The sequence below is a fragment of the Ascidia mentula genome (assembly GCF_947561715.1).
Source record: "Ascidia mentula chromosome 3 unlocalized genomic scaffold, kaAscMent1.1 SUPER_3_unloc_5, whole genome shotgun sequence".
NCBI classification, from domain to species: domain Eukaryota; kingdom Metazoa; phylum Chordata; class Ascidiacea; order Phlebobranchia; family Ascidiidae; genus Ascidia; species Ascidia mentula.
The window spans coordinates 25227-31445 of record NW_028113729.1 but is presented as its reverse complement, the minus strand read 5'-3'; the positions used below and the strand labels follow the sequence as shown (position 1 = coordinate 31445).

Genomic DNA, 6219 nt, shown 5'->3' with positions numbered 1-6219 from the left:
CACTAGCAGAAATTGTACGGCCGAGTTACCCACATTTGGGGTAATCGCAAGGGTCAGCTAAGCCTAAGTGCAATGGCTAAGCCTCGCCCTGGGCCCCACCGCCGGCCTGATCACGGTGAAGGCCCCCGTCAGGTAAGTATGCTTTGCACAGCTTCTTGAGAGGTAGCATTTTTGTCGTCCGTCCTTGTGTTTGCCGCATTGTGCATTTCACGGCTTGTTTTATCTGGTCTCCGACAAGCACAACAACCAAATGTGGCCGTTAAATTAATTGCTCTCCCGTCCTCCCTCTCTACCTCTCTTTCCTTGGCGTGTGCATACAGACGACACACACGCACTCATGGGATGCACCGCTGTTTCGTGCAATTGTTTTGCGAATGATTAACAGATGGTTATTCCCACATGTGTGGGAATGTGGGCCGTGCCTGGAGGTAGTGCAATACCAGGGACAACCCCGTGGGCAGGTCGAAGCAAGCTCCGGCACCGTGCCCCCTGTCCAAAAATCAGGTTAATACAAAGACATGCAAGCGAATCGCTTGCGTCCCAGGTATTAAACTGAGAAGAACAGATACTACACTTGATCTAGCTCTAAAGAGCCGAGAAGCGATGCCCGCAACATCCACTGAGTCCGCAACGTCCGAAGAGTCCGTCTCGCATTTGCTGCCAAATTTTATTCCGGTGAAAAATGAAAAAAAAAAAAAAATTTCCTGGTTTTTTTCCTACCGTTTTTGGCAGGCCATTCAAATTAGTTTGTTCACCACATGACGTCACAAACGGACCCATGACCCACCTCCCAACCCCCGACACGACTCCTCCTGACCGTAACAGGCGAATCCCCCCCGTAGAAACTTCGTTTCTACCTTACGTTTTGCTCTACATCAGAGGATTAGTAAAAGACGGGGATAGCGCGAACGCAGTCCCCACTAGCAGAAATTGTACGGCCGAGTTACCCACATTTGGGGTAATCGCAAGGGTCAGCTAAGCCTAAGTGCAATGGCTAAGCCTCGCCCTGGGCCCCACCGCCGGCCTGATCACGGTGAAGGCCCCCGTCAGGTAAGTATGCTTTGCACAGCTTCTTGAGAGGTAGCATTTTTGTCGTCCGTCCTTGTGTTTGCCGCATTGTGCATTTCACGGCTTGTTTTATCTGGTCTCCGACAAGCACAACAACCAAATGTGCCGTTAAATTAATTGCTCTCCCGTCCTCCCTCTCTACCTCTCTTTCCTTGGCGTGTGCATACAGACGACACACACGCACTCATGGGATGCACCGCTGTTTCGTGCAATTGTTTTGCGAATGATTAACAGATGGTTATTCCCACATGTGTGGGAATGTGGGCCGTGCCTGGAGGTAGTGCAATACCAGGACAACCCGTGGGCAGGTCGAAGCAAGCTCCGGCACCGTGCCCCCTGTCCAAAAATCAGGTTAATACAAAGACATGCAAGCGAATCGCTTGCGTCCCAGGTATTAAACTGAGAAGAACAGATACTACACTTGATCTTAGCTCTAAAGAGCCGAGAAGCGATGCCGCAACATCCACTGAGTCCGCAACGTCCGGAAGAGTCCGTCTCGCATTTGCTGCCAAATTTTATTCCGGTGAAAAATGAAAAAAAAAAAAAAAATTTCCTGGTTTTTTTCCTACCGTTTTTGGCAGGCCATTCAAATTAGTTTGTTCACCACATGACGTCACAAACGGACCCATGACCCACCTCCCAACCCCCGACACGACTCCTCCTGACCGTAACAGGCGAATCCCCCCCGTAGAAACTTCGTTTCTACCTTACGTTTTGCTCTACATCAGAGGATTAGTAAAAGACGGGGATAGCGCGAACGCAGTCCCCACTAGCAGAAATTGTACGGCCGAGTTACCCACATTTGGGGTAATCGCAAGGGTCAGCTAAGCCTAAGTGCAATGGCTAAGCCTCGCCCTGGGCCCACCGCCGGCCTGATCACGGTGAAGGCCCCCGTCAGGTAAGTATGCTTTGCACAGCTTCTTGAGAGGTAGCATTTTTGTCGTCCGTCCTTGTGTTTGCCGCATTGTGCATTTCACGGCTTGTTTTATCTGGTCTCCGACAAGCACAACAACCAAATGTGCCGTTAAATTAATTGCTCTCCCGTCCTCCCTCTCTACCTCTCTTTCCTTGGCGTGTGCATACAGACGACACACACGCACTCATGGGATGCACCGCTGTTTCGTGCAATTGTTTTGCGAATGATTAACAGATGGTTATTCCCACATGTGTGGGAATGTGGGCCGTGCCTGGAGGTAGTGCAATACCAGGACAACCCGTGGGCAGGTCGAAGCAAGCTCCGGCACCGTGCCCCCTGTCCAAAAATCAGGTTAATACAAAGACATGCAAGCGAATCGCTTGCGTCCCAGGTATTAAACTGAGAAGAACAGATACTACACTTGATCTTAGCTCTAAAGAGCCGAGAAGCGATGCCGCAACATCCACTGAGTCCGCAACGTCCGGAAGAGTCCGTCTCGCATTTGCTGCCAAATTTTATTCCGGTGAAAAATGAAAAAAAAAAAAAAATTTCCTGGTTTTTTTCCTACCGTTTTTGGCAGGCCATTCAAATTAGTTTGTTCACCACATGACGTCACAAACGGACCCATGACCCACCTCCCAACCCCCGACACGACTCCTCCTGACCGTAACAGGCGAATCCCCCCCGTAGAAACTTCGTTTCTACCTTACGTTTTGCTCTACATCAGAGGATTAGTAAAAGACGGGGATAGCGCGAACGCAGTCCCCACTAGCAGAAATTGTACGGCCGAGTTACCCACATTTGGGGTAATCGCAAGGGTCAGCTAAGCCTAAGTGCAATGGCTAAGCCTCGCCCTGGGCCCACCGCCGGCCTGATCACGGTGAAGGCCCCCGTCAGGTAAGTATGCTTTGCACAGCTTCTTGAGAGGTAGCATTTTTGTCGTCCGTCCTTGTGTTTGCCGCATTGTGCATTTCACGGCTTGTTTTATCTGGTCTCCGACAAGCACAACAACCAAATGTGCCGTTAAATTAATTGCTCTCCCGTCCTCCCTCTCTACCTCTCTTTCCTTGGCGTGTGCATACAGACGACACACACGCACTCATGGGATGCACCGCTGTTTCGTGCAATTGTTTTGCGAATGATTAACAGATGGTTATTCCCACATGTGTGGGAATGTGGGCCGTGCCTGGAGGTAGTGCAATACCAGGACAACCCGTGGGCAGGTCGAAGCAAGCTCCGGCACCGTGCCCCCTGTCCAAAAATCAGGTTAATACAAAGACATGCAAGCGAATCGCTTGCGTCCCAGGTATTAAACTGAGAAGAACAGATACTACACTTGATCTTAGCTCTAAAGAGCCGAGAAGCGATGCCGCAACATCCACTGAGTCCGCAACGTCCGGAAGAGTCCGTCTCGCATTTGCTGCCAAATTTTATTCCGGTGAAAAATGAAAAAAAAAAAAAAATTTCCTGGTTTTTTTCCTACCGTTTTTGGCAGGCCATTCAAATTAGTTTGTTCACCACATGACGTCACAAACGGACCCATGACCCACCTCCCAACCCCCGACACGACTCCTCCTGACCGTAACAGGCGAATCCCCCCCGTAGAAACTTCGTTTCTACCTTACGTTTTGCTCTACATCAGAGGATTAGTAAAAGACGGGGATAGCGCGAACGCAGTCCCCACTAGCAGAAATTGTACGGCCGAGTTACCCACATTTGGGGTAATCGCAAGGGTCAGCTAAGCCTAAGTGCAATGGCTAAGCCTCGCCCTGGGCCCACCGCCGGCCTGATCACGGTGAAGGCCCCCGTCAGGTAAGTATGCTTTGCACAGCTTCTTGAGAGGTAGCATTTTTGTCGTCCGTCCTTGTGTTTGCCGCATTGTGCATTTCACGGCTTGTTTTATCTGGTCTCCGACAAGCACAACAACCAAATGTGCCGTTAAATTAATTGCTCTCCCGTCCTCCCTCTCTACCTCTCTTTCCTTGGCGTGTGCATACAGACGACACACACGCACTCATGGGATGCACCGCTGTTTCGTGCAATTGTTTTGCGAATGATTAACAGATGGTTATTCCCACATGTGTGGGAATGTGGGCCGTGCCTGGAGGTAGTGCAATACCAGGACAACCCGTGGGCAGGTCGAAGCAAGCTCCGGCACCGTGCCCCCTGTCCAAAAATCAGGTTAATACAAAGACATGCAAGCGAATCGCTTGCGTCCCAGGTATTAAACTGAGAAGAACAGATACTACACTTGATCTTAGCTCTAAAGAGCCGAGAAGCGATGCCGCAACATCCACTGAGTCCGCAACGTCCGGAAGAGTCCGTCTCGCATTTGCTGCCAAATTTTATTCCGGTGAAAAATGAAAAAAAAAAAAAAATTTCCTGGTTTTTTTCCTACCGTTTTTGGCAGGCCATTCAAATTAGTTTGTTCACCACATGACGTCACAAACGGACCCATGACCCACCTCCCAACCCCCGACACGACTCCTCCTGACCGTAACAGGCGAATCCCCCCCGTAGAAACTTCGTTTCTACCTTACGTTTTGCTCTACATCAGAGGATTAGTAAAAGACGGGGATAGCGCGAACGCAGTCCCCACTAGCAGAAATTGTACGGCCGAGTTACCCACATTTGGGGTAATCGCAAGGGTCAGCTAAGCCTAAGTGCAATGGCTAAGCCTCGCCCTGGGCCCACCGCCGGCCTGATCACGGTGAAGGCCCCCGTCAGGTAAGTATGCTTTGCACAGCTTCTTGAGAGGTAGCATTTTTGTCGTCCGTCCTTGTGTTTGCCGCATTGTGCATTTCACGGCTTGTTTTATCTGGTCTCCGACAAGCACAACAACCAAATGTGCCGTTAAATTAATTGCTCTCCCGTCCTCCCTCTCTACCTCTCTTTCCTTGGCGTGTGCATACAGACGACACACACGCACTCATGGGATGCACCGCTGTTTCGTGCAATTGTTTTGCGAATGATTAACAGATGGTTATTCCCACATGTGTGGGAATGTGGGCCGTGCCTGGAGGTAGTGCAATACCAGGACAACCCGTGGGCAGGTCGAAGCAAGCTCCGGCACCGTGCCCCCTGTCCAAAAATCAGGTTAATACAAAGACATGCAAGCGAATCGCTTGCGTCCCAGGTATTAAACTGAGAAGAACAGATACTACACTTGATCTTAGCTCTAAAGAGCCGAGAAGCGATGCCGCAACATCCACTGAGTCCGCAACGTCCGGAAGAGTCCGTCTCGCATTTGCTGCCAAATTTTATTCCGGTGAAAAATGAAAAAAAAAAAAAAATTTCCTGGTTTTTTTCCTACCGTTTTTGGCAGGCCATTCAAATTAGTTTGTTCACCACATGACGTCACAAACGGACCCATGACCCACCTCCCAACCCCCGACACGACTCCTCCTGACCGTAACAGGCGAATCCCCCCCGTAGAAACTTCGTTTCTACCTTACGTTTTGCTCTACATCAGAGGATTAGTAAAAGACGGGGATAGCGCGAACGCAGTCCCCACTAGCAGAAATTGTACGGCCGAGTTACCCACATTTGGGGTAATCGCAAGGGTCAGCTAAGCCTAAGTGCAATGGCTAAGCCTCGCCCTGGGCCCACCGCCGGCCTGATCACGGTGAAGGCCCCCGTCAGGTAAGTATGCTTTGCACAGCTTCTTGAGAGGTAGCATTTTTGTCGTCCGTCCTTGTGTTTGCCGCATTGTGCATTTCACGGCTTGTTTTATCTGGTCTCCGACAAGCACAACAACCAAATGTGCCGTTAAATTAATTGCTCTCCCGTCCTCCCTCTCTACCTCTCTTTCCTTGGCGTGTGCATACAGACGACACACACGCACTCATGGGATGCACCGCTGTTTCGTGCAATTGTTTTGCGAATGATTAACAGATGGTTATTCCCACATGTGTGGGAATGTGGGCCGTGCCTGGAGGTAGTGCAATACCAGGACAACCCGTGGGCAGGTCGAAGCAAGCTCCGGCACCGTGCCCCCTGTCCAAAAATCAGGTTAATACAAAGACATGCAAGCGAATCGCTTGCGTCCCAGGTATTAAACTGAGAAGAACAGATACTACACTTGATCTTAGCTCTAAAGAGCCGAGAAGCGATGCCGCAACATCCACTGAGTCCGCAACGTCCGGAAGAGTCCGTCTCGCATTTGCTGCCAAATTTTATTCCGGTGAAAAATGAAAAAAAAAAAAAAATTTCCTGGTTTTTTTCCTACCGTTTTT

General features: G+C 50.1%; 13 non-coding genes and 1 pseudogene across 13 annotated transcripts; all 14 read right to left on the bottom strand.

Annotated features, from left to right (window-relative positions):
* Positions 1 to 140, bottom strand: LOC145917420 (U1 spliceosomal RNA; annotated as a pseudogene; the record flags this gene model as incomplete).
* A 266-nt stretch (positions 141 to 406) lies between these two features.
* On the bottom strand, positions 407 to 605 carry LOC145917387 (U2 spliceosomal RNA). The gene has a single exon (XR_014405431.1). It is a non-coding gene; the product is annotated as a U2 spliceosomal RNA (small nuclear RNA).
* Positions 606 to 893: 288 nt separating this feature from the next.
* On the bottom strand, positions 894 to 1058 carry LOC145917417 (U1 spliceosomal RNA). The gene has a single exon (XR_014405459.1). It is a non-coding gene; the product is annotated as a U1 spliceosomal RNA (small nuclear RNA).
* A 265-nt stretch (positions 1059 to 1323) lies between these two features.
* LOC145917382 (U2 spliceosomal RNA) lies at positions 1324 to 1521 on the bottom strand. Its single transcript, XR_014405426.1, has one exon. It is a non-coding gene; the product is annotated as a U2 spliceosomal RNA (small nuclear RNA).
* A 289-nt stretch (positions 1522 to 1810) lies between these two features.
* On the bottom strand, positions 1811 to 1974 carry LOC145917415 (U1 spliceosomal RNA). The gene has a single exon (XR_014405457.1). It is a non-coding gene; the product is annotated as a U1 spliceosomal RNA (small nuclear RNA).
* A 265-nt stretch (positions 1975 to 2239) lies between these two features.
* On the bottom strand, positions 2240 to 2437 carry LOC145917381 (U2 spliceosomal RNA). Its single transcript, XR_014405425.1, has one exon. It is a non-coding gene; the product is annotated as a U2 spliceosomal RNA (small nuclear RNA).
* A 288-nt stretch (positions 2438 to 2725) lies between these two features.
* Positions 2726 to 2889, bottom strand: LOC145917414 (U1 spliceosomal RNA). The gene has a single exon (XR_014405456.1). It is a non-coding gene; the product is annotated as a U1 spliceosomal RNA (small nuclear RNA).
* A 265-nt stretch (positions 2890 to 3154) lies between these two features.
* Positions 3155 to 3352, bottom strand: LOC145917380 (U2 spliceosomal RNA). The gene has a single exon (XR_014405424.1). It is a non-coding gene; the product is annotated as a U2 spliceosomal RNA (small nuclear RNA).
* Positions 3353 to 3640: 288 nt separating this feature from the next.
* LOC145917413 (U1 spliceosomal RNA) lies at positions 3641 to 3804 on the bottom strand. The gene has a single exon (XR_014405455.1). It is a non-coding gene; the product is annotated as a U1 spliceosomal RNA (small nuclear RNA).
* A 265-nt stretch (positions 3805 to 4069) lies between these two features.
* Positions 4070 to 4267, bottom strand: LOC145917379 (U2 spliceosomal RNA). The gene has a single exon (XR_014405423.1). It is a non-coding gene; the product is annotated as a U2 spliceosomal RNA (small nuclear RNA).
* A 288-nt stretch (positions 4268 to 4555) lies between these two features.
* Positions 4556 to 4719, bottom strand: LOC145917412 (U1 spliceosomal RNA). The gene has a single exon (XR_014405454.1). It is a non-coding gene; the product is annotated as a U1 spliceosomal RNA (small nuclear RNA).
* A 265-nt stretch (positions 4720 to 4984) lies between these two features.
* LOC145917378 (U2 spliceosomal RNA) lies at positions 4985 to 5182 on the bottom strand. Its single transcript, XR_014405422.1, has one exon. It is a non-coding gene; the product is annotated as a U2 spliceosomal RNA (small nuclear RNA).
* Positions 5183 to 5470: 288 nt separating this feature from the next.
* LOC145917411 (U1 spliceosomal RNA) lies at positions 5471 to 5634 on the bottom strand. Its single transcript, XR_014405453.1, has one exon. It is a non-coding gene; the product is annotated as a U1 spliceosomal RNA (small nuclear RNA).
* Positions 5635 to 5899: 265 nt separating this feature from the next.
* LOC145917377 (U2 spliceosomal RNA) lies at positions 5900 to 6097 on the bottom strand. Its single transcript, XR_014405421.1, has one exon. It is a non-coding gene; the product is annotated as a U2 spliceosomal RNA (small nuclear RNA).
* Between the last annotated feature and the right edge of the window lie 122 nt (positions 6098 to 6219).